This window comes from Vulpes lagopus, chromosome 9 (genome assembly GCF_018345385.1).
Source record: "Vulpes lagopus strain Blue_001 chromosome 9, ASM1834538v1, whole genome shotgun sequence".
NCBI lineage: Eukaryota > Metazoa > Chordata > Mammalia > Carnivora > Canidae > Vulpes > Vulpes lagopus.
The window spans coordinates 76,443,353-76,459,678 of NC_054832.1; the positions used below are offsets into that span (position 1 = coordinate 76,443,353).

At 40.9% G+C, this 16,326-nt stretch overlaps 2 protein-coding genes across 10 annotated transcripts in view; one reads left to right on the forward strand and one right to left on the reverse strand.

Annotated features, from left to right (window-relative positions):
* LOC121498771 (inactive serine/threonine-protein kinase PLK5-like) overlaps positions 1-6,013 on the reverse strand; it is a 121,589-nt gene extending 115,576 nt beyond the window's left edge. For all 4 annotated transcript variants that reach the window (XR_005989890.1, XR_005989889.1, XM_041768910.1 and 1 more), the window contains exon 1: positions 5,648-6,013. The gene's annotated coding sequence lies outside the window, so the exon portion shown is untranslated. The remainder of the gene's footprint in view (positions 1-5,647) is intronic.
* Positions 6,014-6,266: 253 nt separating this feature from the next.
* The window catches only part of PCMTD1 (protein-L-isoaspartate (D-aspartate) O-methyltransferase domain containing 1), a 66,188-nt gene continuing 56,128 nt past the window's right edge, over positions 6,267-16,326 (forward strand). For 2 of the 6 annotated variants that reach the window (XM_041768908.1, XM_041768907.1), the window contains exon 1: positions 6,367-6,498. The gene's annotated coding sequence lies outside the window, so the exon portion shown is untranslated. Of the gene's footprint in view, positions 6,499-7,157; positions 7,182-13,191; positions 13,277-13,978; positions 14,099-16,326 lie in introns of those variants that run through there. The other 4 variants (XM_041768902.1, XM_041768906.1, XM_041768903.1 and 1 more) reach the window with 4 other exon arrangements.

Consider the following 16,326-nt stretch of genomic DNA (forward strand, 5'->3'; position numbering starts at 1 on the left):
CTAATATCAAAAATATATTTAAAAAAAAATCATACAACTCAATAGTGAAACAACCCCAAACAATACAATTAAAAAATGAACAGATTTGAATAGACATTTTCCAAAGGCATATAGATAGCCAAAGGATATCTTTGCATGAAAAGATGCTCTACATCACTAATCATCAGGGAAATGCAAATCAAAATCACAATAAGATATTATTTTACACCTGTTAGAATGGCTGTTACCAAAAAGACTAGAAATAATAAGTATTGGTGAGGATGTAAAGAAAAGGGAACACTCTGCAGTGTTGATGGGAATGTAATTGGCACAGCCACTACAGAAATTATTTTGGGGGTTCCTAAAAAAATCAAACATAGAAGTGCCATATGATTCAGCAATTCCACTATGGTTATTTATTCAAAGAAAGAGAAAACACTAACCTGAAAAGATATATGCAACCTCATATTCACTGCAGCATTACTTACAATAGCCAAGAGACAGAAACTATCTAGTGTCCACTGATGGATGAATGGATAAAGTAACAATAGTATATGTATATAATGGAATATTATTGAGCTATATAAAAAAGGAAATCTTGCCATTCATAACACTAAGGATGGACCTCACGGGCATTATGCTAAGATAGAGAAAGACAAATACTCTGTGATCTCTTATATGTGGGATCTAGAAAAAGATAAATAAATTAAAAGAAAATAAGCACATAGATATAGAGACTACATTGGTGGTAGCCAGAGACCTGAGTGGAGGGTGAGAGAAATGGGTGAATTGTTTTTTAGTTTAAATAAATTGAAACAGAACAGGTACTTATGTTGTTGCTTCTAAATAGTTATTTCATATGTTTAAATGTATATAGCAATAAATTATCTAATTCATCAACTTAGACTCATGACATCAAAACATATATATATATATATATAGCATGTTAGGTAACTTGACCTCACAAATTTTATAAATGATAAGTTTTTCTCCTTTTTTTAAAGATTTTATTTATTATTTTACAGAGAGAAAGAGAAAGAGAGAGAGAGAACACACAAGCAGGGGGAGAAGCAAGCAGAGGGAGAGGGAGAAGCAGGCCTCCTGCTGAGCAGGGAGCCCCATATGGGGCTTGATTCCAGGACTCCGGGATGATGACCTGAGCTGAAGGCAGATGCTCAACTGACTGAGCCACCCAGGTGCCCCAACGAGAATTTTTTTCTTTAGAATAAGACTGGTACTTGCGCTTTTCTTTTTTTCACTGAATATCAAATTAATTAGCAATTGAATGGATATAATACATCATTTTAAAAACCACTGGCCAATTTAATATTACATTAGTATATAATTATAATGTTTGGTAAATGCAAGGTAAGAACCTTAAGATATCTCAATTTAGGTCAAAAAGTGCTATCTGTGTAGCTCTTTAAGTATAATGACTTCTTCCCAGCCAGCAGAAAAAGGAGTTGGTGTGGGAATCAATTGTCCATTATATGTTAATTTTTGTAAATCCTAAAAGAGGGCAGCCCCAGTGGCGCAGCGGTTTAGCGCCACCTGCAGCCTAGGGCGTGATCCTAGAGACCCGGGATTGAGTCCCATGTCTGGCTTCCTGCATGGTGCCTGCTTCTCCCTCTGCCTGTGTCTCTCTGTCTCTGTCTCTCTCTCTCTCTCTGAATAAATAAATAAATCTTTAAAAAAAAAAAATGAGTCCTAAACCAATTATTTAAGTGATATTTTTTGTATTATTAGGTAAAAGATCTCTATATAAAAATAATGACATTTGTACATATATTATGGTTTATAAGCACTAGAGAGGAATTCTCTAATTAAAATTCATTTCTAATTGGATATAGTCTGGACAAACAGGTTTCATTTTCAATATTGAATAGGTCAGGAATTTCTCAAGTATCCACTTAAAGAATAGGATCAAATGACTTAGGGAAAGTAGAGTTTCATTTTAGTATTTCAATGTTTAGTAAACTTGAGATGCTAAAAGCAACTTTTCTGCTTTTCAGAATTTTGCTTTGAATACTTTTGGTGGAGGGAGGTGCCTGAACATGACAAGCCATGTGTATTTACATTTTTTGTTTGGTCTCGTAAGAGTTGTATTCTTTGTTTTTCTAGTTTTTTTTAAAAAAAGGATTCTCACTAAAACTTTACATAAACTTTATCACAGCTTTTAAAAACAGATTTGGAAACTTTAGAAAATATAGAGTAGTCTGGAAAGACTAGGAAAATATTGGTGTCTGATCAACTTGGCATTCTGGCTAGGTAGCTCCTGAGGAAAAGACAGAGAAAATAAACAAGTTACTAAACATTAAGGCTCCCTAAAAGCCACAGGGGTGTAAAATTCTGGGCAACTTTCCAGTGTGGAAAGGATTGCTTGGATAGTCTTTTCAGTCACTTCCACAATCACAAATACAATCTTTACATGTGAACGACGACAGCAACAAAACATCATCTTATGGTTCACGGGATTGAGAAAGACTCATAAAGGAAAAAATACTGGGGTGGGTCCATAAGCCTTGAGTACAATTGCCTTAAAAGGGAATAAAACAGACATTGAGAATAACAGGAATAGAGTATTGTCACCAAAAGAAGCCTGTTTTTCCCCCCCAATTTTGTATCTACGAATATGTATTTTAGAAAAAAAATAATGTACTGAGGGTGTGCATTTTCTGGTTAGAACCAATGGTTATCAGGCAGCCCGGGTGGTTCAGTGGTTTAGTGCCGCTTTGAGCCCAGGGCGTGATCCTGGAGACCCAGGATTGAGTCCCGCGTTGGGCTCCCTACATGGAGCCTGCTTCTCCCTCTGCCTGTGTGTCCGCCTCTCTCTGTGTGTCTCTCATGAATAAATAAAATCTTTTAAAAACAAAACAAAAACCAATGGTTATCAAATTTTAGCATTTATCAAAATTGCCAGAGGATTTGTTAAATTGGGGTAAGGCCCCATGAATTTGCACCTCTAGGAAGTTCCCTTATGATTTGATGCCTCTAATCCCAGACCATGTCTTGAGAATCACTGATTTAAACATATGTGGAGTAATCATACGTGGAATTTCACAACAGTAGAATACAATATCAGGGGGGTAGCTTGTAAATAAAAAAAGTGCTAATGGCTATAGACAAAGGCTGTAAGTTAGAAGATTCCCTTCCATCTGTCAGCTCTAAGACTGTTTTCTACGTCCTCAATTTGTAAACTGCATAGATATTACTTCTCTGGAATGTGGGGTCTTCAGTTTCCTCCTTCATTTTCAAAATCTAGTCCTACTTTTGAAAACATTATCCCCTTCCCAACAAACTACAATTATGTTTCTTAACATCAATAAGGAAATGTTGATATGTTTTTTTTTTCAAACCGAGAAAAATAAGTACTGTGAAACTAACCTCTAGAGAGCAAGTATTTGTTTTTGTTGTTTTTTTGGGGGGGTGGGGGTGGGGCAGGAGGTGATGGACTTGTAACTGTACTGAAAGTAGTAGAAGGAAATAAAATTGTAGAACAAACAGTTCTATATTTAGTAGGATTTAGTTCTGGATTTTTCCCAGACACTGCAGGTCAAATGAAAGATATAAGGGAATTTTTTCAGGCCTGACAGGCCAGACTTGGCACTATTAAACCAAAACCAAGGCCTATCATGCAACACAGGTGTTTGCAAATAACCAGATGATTTGTTAATCGGGGCAACACACGGAGACCTCAAATTCTGAGGCTGAAGAAACACACAGCAACCCTGTCATGCCTGTGGGAAATGTGAACTCCTAGGACCGTAACAGGGGTTTGTATGTCGAACTTGATTAATTTAATAAGCATATGTTGAATGTCTTGCACACTCAAATAACAGAGCATTTCTGACAACACAAGACTCCTGCCTATCTAAGGACTCCGTATTCACAAGCGTTAACTTTGGGCATTTTCCACTTCATGTTAAAATTGAAACAACCTGGTATGGAGAATTAGGTTACTACAGCAAGTGTTACTTTGCTGTTGCAAGGATTAGACTTGTTGCGACCGTGGACCAAGACCTCCAGGAATAAATTGTCTTTGGGCCATCTAAAATGAATTCCAGGCTAAATAAACCTCTAAATAATTCTACATGATGGAATAACTTAAAATCTAAATTACCCATTCAACAAATGCAGGGTACCAACACTGAAGCAGATTTTTGTAGTAAGCACTGGAAAGCAGTGGGCACATGCCCAGACTCTGTGGATTCTAAATCAGTAGGAAGACATACATACTCACCAGAAGTAAATTACGTATGAAAACGTGCTAAATGGTGGCATAACCAGAAAAGGTCTGAATGGTGGCGTTGAGGTGGCACCACGAGATGTGTGTACCATAGGAAGATACACTGATGCCTTACCTGCTCCTAAACTACTCACCCACAAGAATAGCACTTAGTCCTCCTGTTCATCAACAAAGTACTGACCGCTAAGTACTCTTAGTAAAGATGACCTGTGGTCCACTTCAGTGTACTAGAGGAAGAGAAAAAGGTCTAGAACTCTAAAAAAAATTTTTTTAGAGAAAATAAATGGAGAAAATAGCAGAATGGAGAAAATAAATACCTATACCGAGGAGAAAAAAAAAAAAAAAAAAAAAAAAAACAGGAGAAGGCCCTGGCCGTTGTTTAACGGCTTTTAACTATTTTCCTAACTTAATCATTTCTATTTAATTTGCTTATGGCAAGATAGATATTTTCATGTGCTGAAATTTCTGCTTGGGATGGCAGGCAACTAATCCTGTAAGGCCGTTATATGATCCCAGCACAGTTAGAGTGTCCTGGAACCGGGCCAAGTGCCAAAAAGTCTGTGACCAAGGGCTCCAATCCAGAGATTTTGCAGTTAGGAGCAAAAGGTCCACTGTGCTTTGCATTCATTCATATTTAATACAGCAGTTCATTAAAAGGACGCTGGGTTGTTGGGTCGCTGGCTGACCACTTTAGCAGCAACTTGCTCGCTTGCAAAATTCTTAAAATTGCAATGTCAAGCTTTGACCTTGACAGCATGTGCTTCCATGAATGTCATCATCTATCCATTTTTGCACACCATCAGCTATGGTGGGAAACCGTCACCTGGGCATCAGGGATGTCTTATTTACTTTATTTTTGAAAACAATTTTATTTATTTGAGAGTGAGCACGCACGAGCGGGGGAGCAGCAGGCCAAAGGCACCACCCCGCTGCAGCAGGGAGCTCAATGCACAGGGCCAACCGCACCGCCCCGCTGCAGCAGGGAGCTCAATGCACAGGGCCAACCGCACCGCCCCGCTGCAGCAGGGAGCCCAATGCACAGGGCCAACCGCACGGCCCCGCTGCAGCAGGGAGCCCAATGCACAGGGCCAACCGCACCGCCCCGCTGCAGCAGGGAGCTCAATGCACAGGGCCAACCGCACGGCCCCGCTGCAGCAGGGAGCCCAATGCACAGGGCCAACCGCACCGCCCCGCTGCAGCAGGGAGCCCAATGCACAGGGCCAACCCCACCGCCCCGCTGCAGCAGGGAGCCCAATGCACAGGGCCAACCGCACGGCCCCGCTGCAGCAGGGAGCCCAATGCACAGGGCCAACCCCACTGCCCCGCTGCGGCAGGGAGCCCAATGCACAGGGCCAACCGCACGGCCCCGCTGCAGCAGGGAGCTCAATGCACAGGGCCCATCCCAGGACCCTGGGGTCTGACCTCAGAGGAAAGCAGATGCTTAGCCGGGCAGCACCGCCAGGCGCCCCGCGGATGCTCTGTCCCAGGTAGCCCATCAACGCCGGTAGCCTACAACCGGTGACACGGCGGCGAGGGGTCCAGGCAAGCCCCGGGACGCCGCCAGCCCGCAGCGTCGCTGGGCTTGTGACTGGCCACGGGGCAAGCTCCGCTCCGCTGCGCTCCGAGGCGGGCGCGCTCCCACCGGGAACCCGGAGGCTCCTGCGCGCTGAGCGGACGGTTGAGAGGCCCCTGGACAGCGACCCCGCAGCGGAGCCCCTCGAACGTGCTCCGACGCCTTCGGGGCCCTGTCCCGGGCCGCCGTGGCACAGCAAGGCCCCTCCGCCAGTCCGCGGGCAGACTCCAGCCGCCGCGCAGCCCCCTGCAGCTCCCTGCCTCCGCGCGGGCCGACCCACCGGAGGGGGCGGGGCGGAGAGGCCGTGTTCTCGCGGGATCTCTCCCCACGCAGTCGGTCCCCCAAGCCGCCCCCAGACCTCGCGTTGTTTGGGGTGGGGGCGGAGCGATCTCCGCGGCGGGGGTGCGGCCGCGGGCGTCCCCCCAGAGGTCCTCGCGCCCTGCGCGCTCTGCGCACGCGCGGGCTCCCGACGCCTCTCGGCGCTGCGCCGTCGGGCTTCCCCCCGCCGCGGGTCCGGGCCCCGCCCCTCCGCTGGGCTGCGGCGGCGGCGTCGGCCGCGGCGTTGTTGTGGCGGTGGGGGCGGCGGGCAGCCGAGGAGCCCGCCGAGTGCTGGAGCCCGGGCCGGCCCGAGCGCCTCGCCGCGGGTGACGCTGCTGCCGCGGCCTCGCGTGGTGCGGGTCGGCGTGTCCCGCGTGCTGGGGTGAGGCTGGGCGCGGGGGTCGCGGGGGTCGCGGGGGTCGCGGGGGTCGCGGGGTCGCGGGGGCGGGGCGTCGAGGGGGGCCCGGGGGATTCTGGGGGCTCGGGGGTCCGGGCCGCCGGGCCTGCTGGGTCCCACCGCGTGACCGCGTGTTGTTGTTTTGATCCGGGAGGAAGAGGGTCGGGACGCGGCTGCGGCTGCGGCTGCGGCTGCGGGTGGTTGGTCGCTCGCCGTTTGCGGGAGCGCTCGGGGCCTCCGCGGGGGGACCGATGCAGGTCCGGGGCTTTTCCCTTTTTTGACTTGTGGCCCTGCGCGTGTGTACGTCGTCGTCGTCTTCTTATTTTTTTTTCTTTTTTTTTCTTTTTTTTAAAAAAAGAAGAGAGCTCATAGTTCTGTTTTTTGAAAGTGCACCTGAATTTGAAGAATTTGGGTACGGAGGGGAAAGTATAGAACTGCCGATGGCTCTTTCCTCCCACTTGGTTATTTTTTTTTGTTTTGTTTTTTGTTTGTTTTGATTACGAAAGTCCTACGTGCTCTTTAAGAAAAAAAACTTGAGCAGCAAAACAACGAAGACGTCTGCCCCCCCTCCCCCCCCCCCCCCCCCCCCCCCCCGCTTCCCCTCTTTCCCGCCCCGGGTCAGCAGCCCACGAGGGTGCACTTGAGCCACTCAGGACTTTTCTACGCGTGTAAGTAGGTTTTTAAAAACAAAATCGGGGTCGTGCATAGTGTATTACTTTTTATTTTTTTTTTGTCTGTGTGTGTTGACAAAGGATACTCACAGGTAATTCTTTCGTTTTTATTACATTCTGTTTAAAAGCCACGTAGCTGTGTGTGTGTGTGTTTTATTGCAGAACATTGTCTCCAGGTTTTCTAGCATCTTTTGACTCTTATTAAACAGCTTTTAAGAAGGGCCATACAAGGTATTATTTCGAGACGTGATGTGGCAGAACCTTCAGGTCCTTGAAGGGCCAGATGGGGATACTCAGCATATTAGGCAAGTTGAGTAATGTGTGTACACAGGGTTTGTGGGGGGAGCTGCGGGAGGCTTGGATGACTTCATAAAGCAGCTCGCTGAACTAGTTTATTATTTTGCCTTTTGGTGAGGGCATTTTTCAGGGTGAATCTGAGTTCCCTGTGGTCAGTTGGAAACAAATTCGGTTCCTTCAACGCGAACCTGCTCCCGTCTGCAGATAAGGTAAAGAGGTAGAAAGCCAGTGGCCCAGAAGTGTGTATGTCTGAAAAGACTAGGAAACAAAAGCAAACCTCAGAGCAGCCGGAGACTAAACAGTTTTGAGAGTGGACTGCAGGGAGTAAGCTGCAGGTGAAGGGATGATGCCACACTGCTCACTATTAAGTAAGTGAGAAAGCTGGGAAATAGGGATTTTGTATTTCTGTGCGCAGAAGAGCTGGAGGCTTTGTTGACCTGGTCGCTGGCCTGTATTTATTTAAAAATGTACGGCGTGTTCGTCTTCTTGTTAGCTTCCAGGGAAAACAACTGAGTAGGATAATCTCTGGTTCTAAACACTATAGCCTGAAATCTTAGGCCCAGTTGCGTGATTATTTGGGGAGCTGTGTTTAAAAGCATATATGTAAGATCTATGGCATTTTAGTTATAGTTGCTGGTAAGAATATGCTTTTCCTTAGTTATTTCTAAACATGCGTGGTATTCCCTCCAATCTAAGGATCAATAAACAGACGCTCTTAGGGATTAATTCAACTGCTCAAGGTCTCCTCACCTTTTTAGTTGTGGTGACTACATTAGACTCAGGGCTAAGCCCAAAACCCGTGTTTTCTGCTCTGCTGTTGATCTTAATAGTCCCTACCCCCCCCCCCCTTTTTTTTTTGGCTTGGAAGTGTTCCTTACAAAATAGAGAATTGAATATAATCACATGCATTGAAAAATAATCTAATGGATAAAGTGTGAAACTCTGGTATCTTCTTGAATGAAGTTTTTGTGCTGTATTAAGACATTCCTTGATCTGGTGCCACTAACCAAGAAGAATTGGGATTTGACACCATGGCAAATTTGGATACTATAGTAAATTGTAGCTCTTACAGGTGCTTTTATTCCTTACAGACTTGGATAATCTCATTTCATTTAACATTTTTATGAACCCAGTTGTACTATTTGTAAACTAATGTGATAAAAAGAATATAAAAGGGGCCCTAGAAACATTGAAGTGTGCTTGTTTCACTTTTAGTATTTTAGTCTCTTAAAAATGCGTCATGACAATTGATGAAGTATAGTATAGTTCCTAATATTATGGTCTATTAATCTTTTAGTTTTCCAACATATGTGACAGCTATGTATTTTAAAGATATAGGGCAAATGCTGAAGTTAATAAAGTATGAACATTTCTAATATGTATTTGAGAAGAAACCCACATACAGGAAAATATTTGAGCTTCCATTTCTTGGTGGTTGTTTACAGTGGTAATTGGATTCACATCTAAGTGACATATCTGCTTTTGATTATCTCTTGGACAACTTAACATTGAATGTGGGTGGGCTTTATAGTTGTGGGATACAAAAATGTTTCAGCATCAGAACGAAGTGTAGGCTATGGTAAGATCTATTGACTTTTCAGCTGTTTGAGGGTGGGGAATCCAATACTGTGTGTGTCTCTTTTCAAAAATTGGTAAGAGATATTATATATTGCTGATGGATAGAAATAGAAAGTTTATTTTGCAGTTTAGCCTGCAAGTCTTTTTTGGGGACATATATTCGTGTGTAGCCAAAAATCAAGAAACCATGTAGGTCTTATTCATGATAACAAATGTTAGGTAGGATCCAGAGTTTAAAATCTAGTTGAGTTTTAAAAACTAGTTGTTTAAGACAACTGTTGTGGAATTACAAAGAGGACTATTGTTCCCTGGTGGTTCTATTTTGAGGGAGAAACTAGCTAAGATGAAAGGAGGCCAAAACAGAGGGATAAAACCTGAGAATTGGCTGTCTTAAGTAGACAGAGGGTGGGGGGTTTCCTCAAATAGTAGATAATCAAGGCAGTCAAATGTGTGGATGAATGTCAAGATGAGGACTTAAAAGTTAAACTTCGAGCTTTGAGCTACTGGAAAAATATCTAATTATAATTATACTGTGTTAGCTGTGTCCTGCTGGGGGTTGAATCAGAATAATTAACACTTTTCAGTAACTTGTAGGCTCTTAAAAGCCTATAATAATCATATCATCATAAGTCCATTTAGAATTTATTATGAGCCATGGGATATGAAGTGTTGTCAAGGCCTTGTCTTCTCTTGAACTTGCATAAGCCAGCACCTCAGACTTGTACATTCTTGTGGCTTTGTTCATTTACTCGTCTCACTCATAAACAAGGGTTAACTTTAGATTGAGTTTGCACTTCTTTTTAGAGTTGTGTTTTTTCCTTTCTAGTCCTACGCACACCCATGGTTTCCCACTGTTCATTCCCTCTGCTGTTGAACCGCCAGTTCTTTTTTTTTTTTTTTTTTTAGATTTTATTTATTTATTCGAGAGAGAGAGAGAGAGAGAGAGAGAGAGGGGCAGAGACACAGGCAGAGGGAGAAGCAGGCTCCATGCAGGGAGCCTGATGTGGGACTCGATCCCGGGTCTCCAGGATCACACCGTGGGCTGAAGGCAGCGCCACCTGGGCTGCCCTTGAAGCTCCAGTTCTGCATCACCAGCCTCATTATCTTTCCTAAGCTTCGCACTTGCCTTTTGTTGTTCTCCTTGATAAACTTTGTAAGTAATGGTCGTTTGTAACCTTGAATCCCTAGGTTCAGAATTAAACTGTTTCCTCTCCAAACTTAATTCTTCAGTCATTTTTTTTGTTTATATAAATGATCTTAACATTTTCTTAGTCATCTAGTCTTAAAATCAAAGGTCACCTTTGATTCATCACTTTCCCTTTTTCTCAGAAATTCTTTGTCATTGTGTTGCATTATGGTTCAGGAATCAAGTTCTCCTGCTGCTTTTCCATTTTCCTAGCAACAAAATACTTTTAATCCCTTTGTCTCAATTGCCATTAATAAGAGACATCTCTAATCTCTAGGTTTTGCCATTCATCATGCATACTGCTGTCAAATTAATTGACCTAAAGGCAGTTCTTTTTCTTTTTTTTTTTTTAACCTAAAGGCAGTTCTGATCATATTTTCCCAGCTTGACCGAAGCAAACAGAACAAAAAAAAAAACACTCAAATATCTTATGTCAGCCTTTGTGCTAAATGCTTTGTTCTCATTTGGTCCTCATAAGTTTTATGTTGTAGATATTACTTTTCCGGTCTACAGATGAAGAAATTGATATTTTATGAGCCTGGAGGGTTGCTAGTAGGTAGAAGAGCTGGAATTCTTGAGTTCTTGACCACCATGCCTCCACTCAGTGACTCCTGATCAACTCTAGAATGAAGTTCGTATTCCTTGGTATTGCCTTTCAAAATTGATTATTTGGCCTCTGTGCTCTTTTTTAAATTTGATTCTTGTTTTATTCAAACTTGTGTTTACATTCTTTCTAGATGTAAACTTTTGGTTTCTTCTGCATCTCCACTTGTAATTTTCCCTCTTTCCTATCTCTGCCTTCTGAAGTCCTTCAAATAAAAGGCCAGTTCATATACTGTTTCCCTAGAGCCCCCTCTTCTCTGTCTTCACAGTGATTAAAGTCTACTCTTACTTGTGCAGTTACTTCTTGATAACAATTTATTCTGAAATTGTTTTTGAGTACTCTAACAGTTGTAATTGAATTATAAAATGCCTGAAAGGAGAAACCATGTCTTATTGTGGTTATCTCCCACCGAATGCTCATATGTGTGAACAAATATGAAAATGATTTCTAGTCAGCTGCTCCTTTCATGGCATTTAAGTAGTAGTTGATTTTAGTTGCTAGATGACACATACAGTAGTTCACTGTAGTTTTTAATTGTGTATGTATGTAACAAAACCAGATTGTCTTGTAGCCTATCTAATGAGTTTTTTATTTTCAGATTGATTACTAGGTAACTTTGAAAAGTTGTTCATTTTAAATGCTTTTTTCCCCTATATTCACATGTCTGTGTTATTGTATATAAAACTCTTAAGGTTAATGATTTGGTGTGTGAATTCTTTTCCCTGTTGTTGAATTATACACATTTTCAAATGAACTACAATGTTATAATTCTTTGGCCTCAGTTTCTTCTATACTTATAGGGATATGAAAGGTAGAATAAAACTTTCCCTATACTGCAGTGTCATTTTCTGCTTTATGGTGATACCAGGAATCTCCAGCTATGTGATTAGCTGAAATGCCCTCACACAGATTACACATAACTCTTTGCTTCCTAAAGAATTCATGTGAAATTTCAGACTATTTGGATTCATCAAGATTAATGGTTATCATGTAGAGTTTTATGATTTTGTATTTCTCTTATGTCTGTCTTTGTGTCCCATATGTGTTAGAGTGTAACAACTTAAGTAATTATTGCTTTATTAAATAAAAATGCTTGCTGTTAGAAATTGATAAGGTAAGATATTTTGGTGATGCTGTTGGGGCAGTCATTGGGGTTTCTTTTGGAATGCTAAATGTATGATTATAAAGAAGTGAGGTTGATTTTCAAGGTCATCAATTTGTTGTTCTGCCTGCTCTCAACTTTGAAGTATTAGCAGCAATACTCTAAAGATAAAAGTTTTAAGCAAGTTTAAAACCATTGATTTTAAAATTAGGTAATATAGTCACATGGTTCAAATTGTAAACATAGAAAAATTTTATAAATTGGAAATGTCTCCCCCTCAGCCTCCTACTTTCCCTACTAGGAGGTAGCCATTCATCTCTGGAATGATATAAAAGAAACTATTAATTTACTGTATGCAAGTAAATATGAATACTCTTTCTTTCTGCTTACATAAAGATAAGGCACACTGCACAGTTTTTCACTTGCATTTTGCCCTTAATTTATCACTAATATTCCATGTTACATGGTAGTAAAAAGATTCATTCTTTAAATTTTTTTGCAGCCTCAGAGTGTTTGCTATATATAGCTTACATACATAGATTGTATATATAATAATTTAACTGTATTTTCTATTGGTGGGTGTTTAGATGATTTTCAGTTTTTTTACTGTTCTATCCATCACAGCAACACTTTGAGGGAAGAGAAATAAAAAGTAGCAACTCTTTCCCTGTAGCAGAAAATAAAGCTTGAAAGCTGAAATGGTTATATTTTCTGGCCTGGATGATTAATAGCTAAGTGAATGGAGAATCATGCAAAAATGCTTGCTGGAATTCATAGCTGACTATTGAATTGGAAGGGTAGGGATGGCAGTGCTGATGGGTAGCTTCTTTCATGACCAGTTGTTTGCTATGGGCAAAGGTCAGCCCTGGATGTGTTTAGAAATTTGCTTCTGAGAACTAGTTCTTGATATCTGTCTGGAAACTGGTCTCTGGGAATGTGGCCTCTAATAATATATTTAATATAATAAAGCTGTTCAGGGGATGAACTAAATTTGTTGTATCATCTCAAAGGAAATATCATGGCCTACAATGCACTATATTTTATGTGGTCATTAATTTTTTATTGTATTATTGTAAGTTCAAAGATAAGATTTGAGTACTGAAACGCATTTCCTTCTTCAGCAAGTCCCCCTCCACATCTGTTCCTCAGGGGTTGCTTGGGTAATGGTTTTTTAATAGTGTGGTGTGAATCTTTTCAGACTTTTACACATAAACAGAAATAACATATTCATGCCTTTTAGGATTGTCATTGGGGATTCTGGTAAGGATGATGAAAGTCTGAATTGAATGGAATAACAAGTGAATAAAATGATCACCAGATACAAGGTAAATAGTGAATGCCCTTTGATTCTTTCAGAACAAGGATGCTGTAAATACAGAGTATTATTGTGTAAAGTTTAGCAGCTACTGAGGTTCTGTAGCTGCTCCATCAGGTTACTCCTGACAAGTCATTTAAGGTTGTGCAACCTGTGCCTTTTTTTTTTTCTTAAGTAGTACTATATGGCTTACTGAATAGTGATGTGTTTTCTTTGTCATTTTCCAGTCTTTCTGTTCTAGATTTATGATTTATTTTTCTGATTGGCATTAGAAAATTGGTTTTTAGAGATTTGATATGTCATTTCTTTTTGTGATGTAGTGTAAATATTTTAGATGATACTTGATATGGGTTAGATATTTTAAACAGTAGTTCATTTGCATCTGTGATTCTCTTTTGGTCACGTAACATGCATGTTATTCGTAACTTTAGAAATAATAAGTAAAGGGTTATTTGATTTTGCTTTTTTCCTTCATACAATAACAGTAGGAATTCACTATAGAAAAATTAGAAAATGTGAATAAAGAAGCAAAGGATTGTCGTGAATGTTACTGCCCAGGGATGGTATATCCTGTAGTTCATTTTAAGAGACTTGCTTCCTTTTATATTCATTAGTGCCCTCTGTTGTACAGAGCATTATTAAAATCAAATCCTGTTTCTAAATGTCTTAATATTTGTTGGCTAGTATGTCTTTCCATTCATTTTTTTGTGAGGCACTGAAAGCATTTACCTGCAGGACAGTCTGTTTTTAAAAGGATGCTGCTCCCTCTTGAGGCCAATCTGGAATCATACTGCATTAAAATTTGAGAATTTTGAATCTGCTACAAATCTTGGTAGGTACCAACAGCTAAAAAAGCTATGTACTATTGTGTACAGGGTCTTTCTCATGCTGCACTGAATTTTTGTAAGTGCTCAGAATGAATATGCATAATTACTTCCCGCGTTTCTAAAAGTAAGGTCAGGACTTAAGCAGTACTGAGCCCCAAGCAGTTTTTAAGCTTCAAGTTTATATGTAAGCACAATTTTTTCCAGTGATGTAAAATATTAGAAATACTGAATGTTTTTTGCAGTACTGTTTTCAAGGGTTATTAAGACTGAGCATATATTTTCTAAGAGAAAATGGATTGCACAGCTTAATAACCAGACCAAAAGGTTGATGGTTTTATTTGTTGCAGTGTTTCCAGTTGCTATTTCAAATGGAATTTCAGGGTCTTCAAAAGATTCTTTTACAGTTAGTCTGTAGTGTAGCTATTATTGGTTTAGTTAGAGGACTTTGAGCTGTCTTAAGAATGTGACTATGCATCATAAACAAGAGAAAGTGAATTCTGAGTTCTGTCAAGGGATGAGAACATATCTCTGTACTGATTATCCGTGTGATCTCCTATTTCCTTTCCTGTATCTTGTGGGAAAAATAGGATAGGTGAGGATGGATTTGGGTTGCACATTTAAGTTGGGTTTGTTTGATTCTCTGTGGAGCAGTACTCTGCTAGAGATAGAGGGCAAATACAATTTGAGTAGTGTAGTAGGCAAGTAATGCCCCTTCCCCTGCAAAGATGTTCATGTTGTAATCCTTGGAATCTGAATATGTTGCTATATAGCAAGGGGGAATTAGGGTTGCTGATTCTCTGGCTTTAAGTTAGGAAGACTATTCTGGATTTTCCTGATGGGCCTAGTATAGTCATGGGCTTCCTTAAAAGTGGAAGAAGGAGGCAAGGTGAGGAGAACTCAGCCTGGTGTTGCTGGCTTTTCAAGATGGGGAAAGGATCATGAGCCAAAGAAGTAAATGGGACATTATACAGTGGAAAATGAAAGAGAACAAACCCTGTTAAAGCTTCCAGGAAAGAATGCATGCGGCCTTGCTGACACCTTCATCTCAGCCCAGTGAGACCTGTGTCAGACTTCCCACCTCTAGAACTGTAGTATAGTGACCTTGTTTCGGTTTAAGCTATTAGTGCTTGTGGTGATTTGTTATAGCAAAGATAGAAAACTAATATAGGTAAATATATTGAGATCTATTTGATCCCTTAGGGAAATGATTGCTAAGCAAACCCTTCCCCTGACAAAATACTAAGATGACACTTATAAAACTGACAAAACCAGTGCTCCCGGTTTTAGATGGTGATTTCCTTCAGCCTCTGCCTGGTGGGATCTCTTCTCATTTTTGTAGCTTCCTGGAGGCACCTCTGAATTTTTGGAGCTTGCATCCTTTCTTTGATGATGAAAGTGTTAGATTGGGCAGGTGATTCAGAATGGTATACAGGGTGCTATTGAAGTTGGGAGAACCACAGGTATTAAGATCAAATTGAAGTTAGTTACAGTAATCCAGCTAAAATTGATAACGATAGTGGCAAAATAGGATTTTCACTAAAGAGGAATATGAGTAATTGAAGAGCATGACTAGTTTGAGAGGTGGGCTATGTATAAGGTTTTGGGTTTTTATATAATTTGAAGTGATGACAGAAATCCTTTCCCCTGTGAAATTAATCTAGACACTTATTAAATGCACTGGGAAATCTGTGCTAAAGAGGAGGGTGATTTTGAATCAGAGCAGGGGAAAGGAGAAATACATACCTGTCCTAAAATTGCTGAAGCAATTATGTTGGAGAAAGGCAGAAACAAAATTAACAGCTATGACATTGTTTTTTTCTGACAGACAAGAAGCTGGGATCCTTGTCAGTTTGCTATGTGGAGTCTTTCCTGTTGGGAGGCAAGAGTTTTGTACTTGAAATTGTACATATGCTTTCTTCTTAGTAGGAAAGAAAGTCTATTCCTGTGCATTCACTGTAAATACACATAAATGAATTTCTACCCTAGGCTCACCAGCTGTAAAACATGTTTAGAGACATTACAGTAAGGTAGTAGGATAAGAGAAGTTACCATAAGTTACTATTTTTGAAAATATTTTTGTTCCTCCCAAACATATATAGCTTCCAACCCAGCACACCTTAAAATGAAACAAGTACCTTATAGAGACATAAGGCTCTCTTTCTGGCAATTACCTCTCTTCTTTGGGGCACAGTATATTGCAATTGTAGTACAGTAGCAAAGTAGGCGTGGCTTA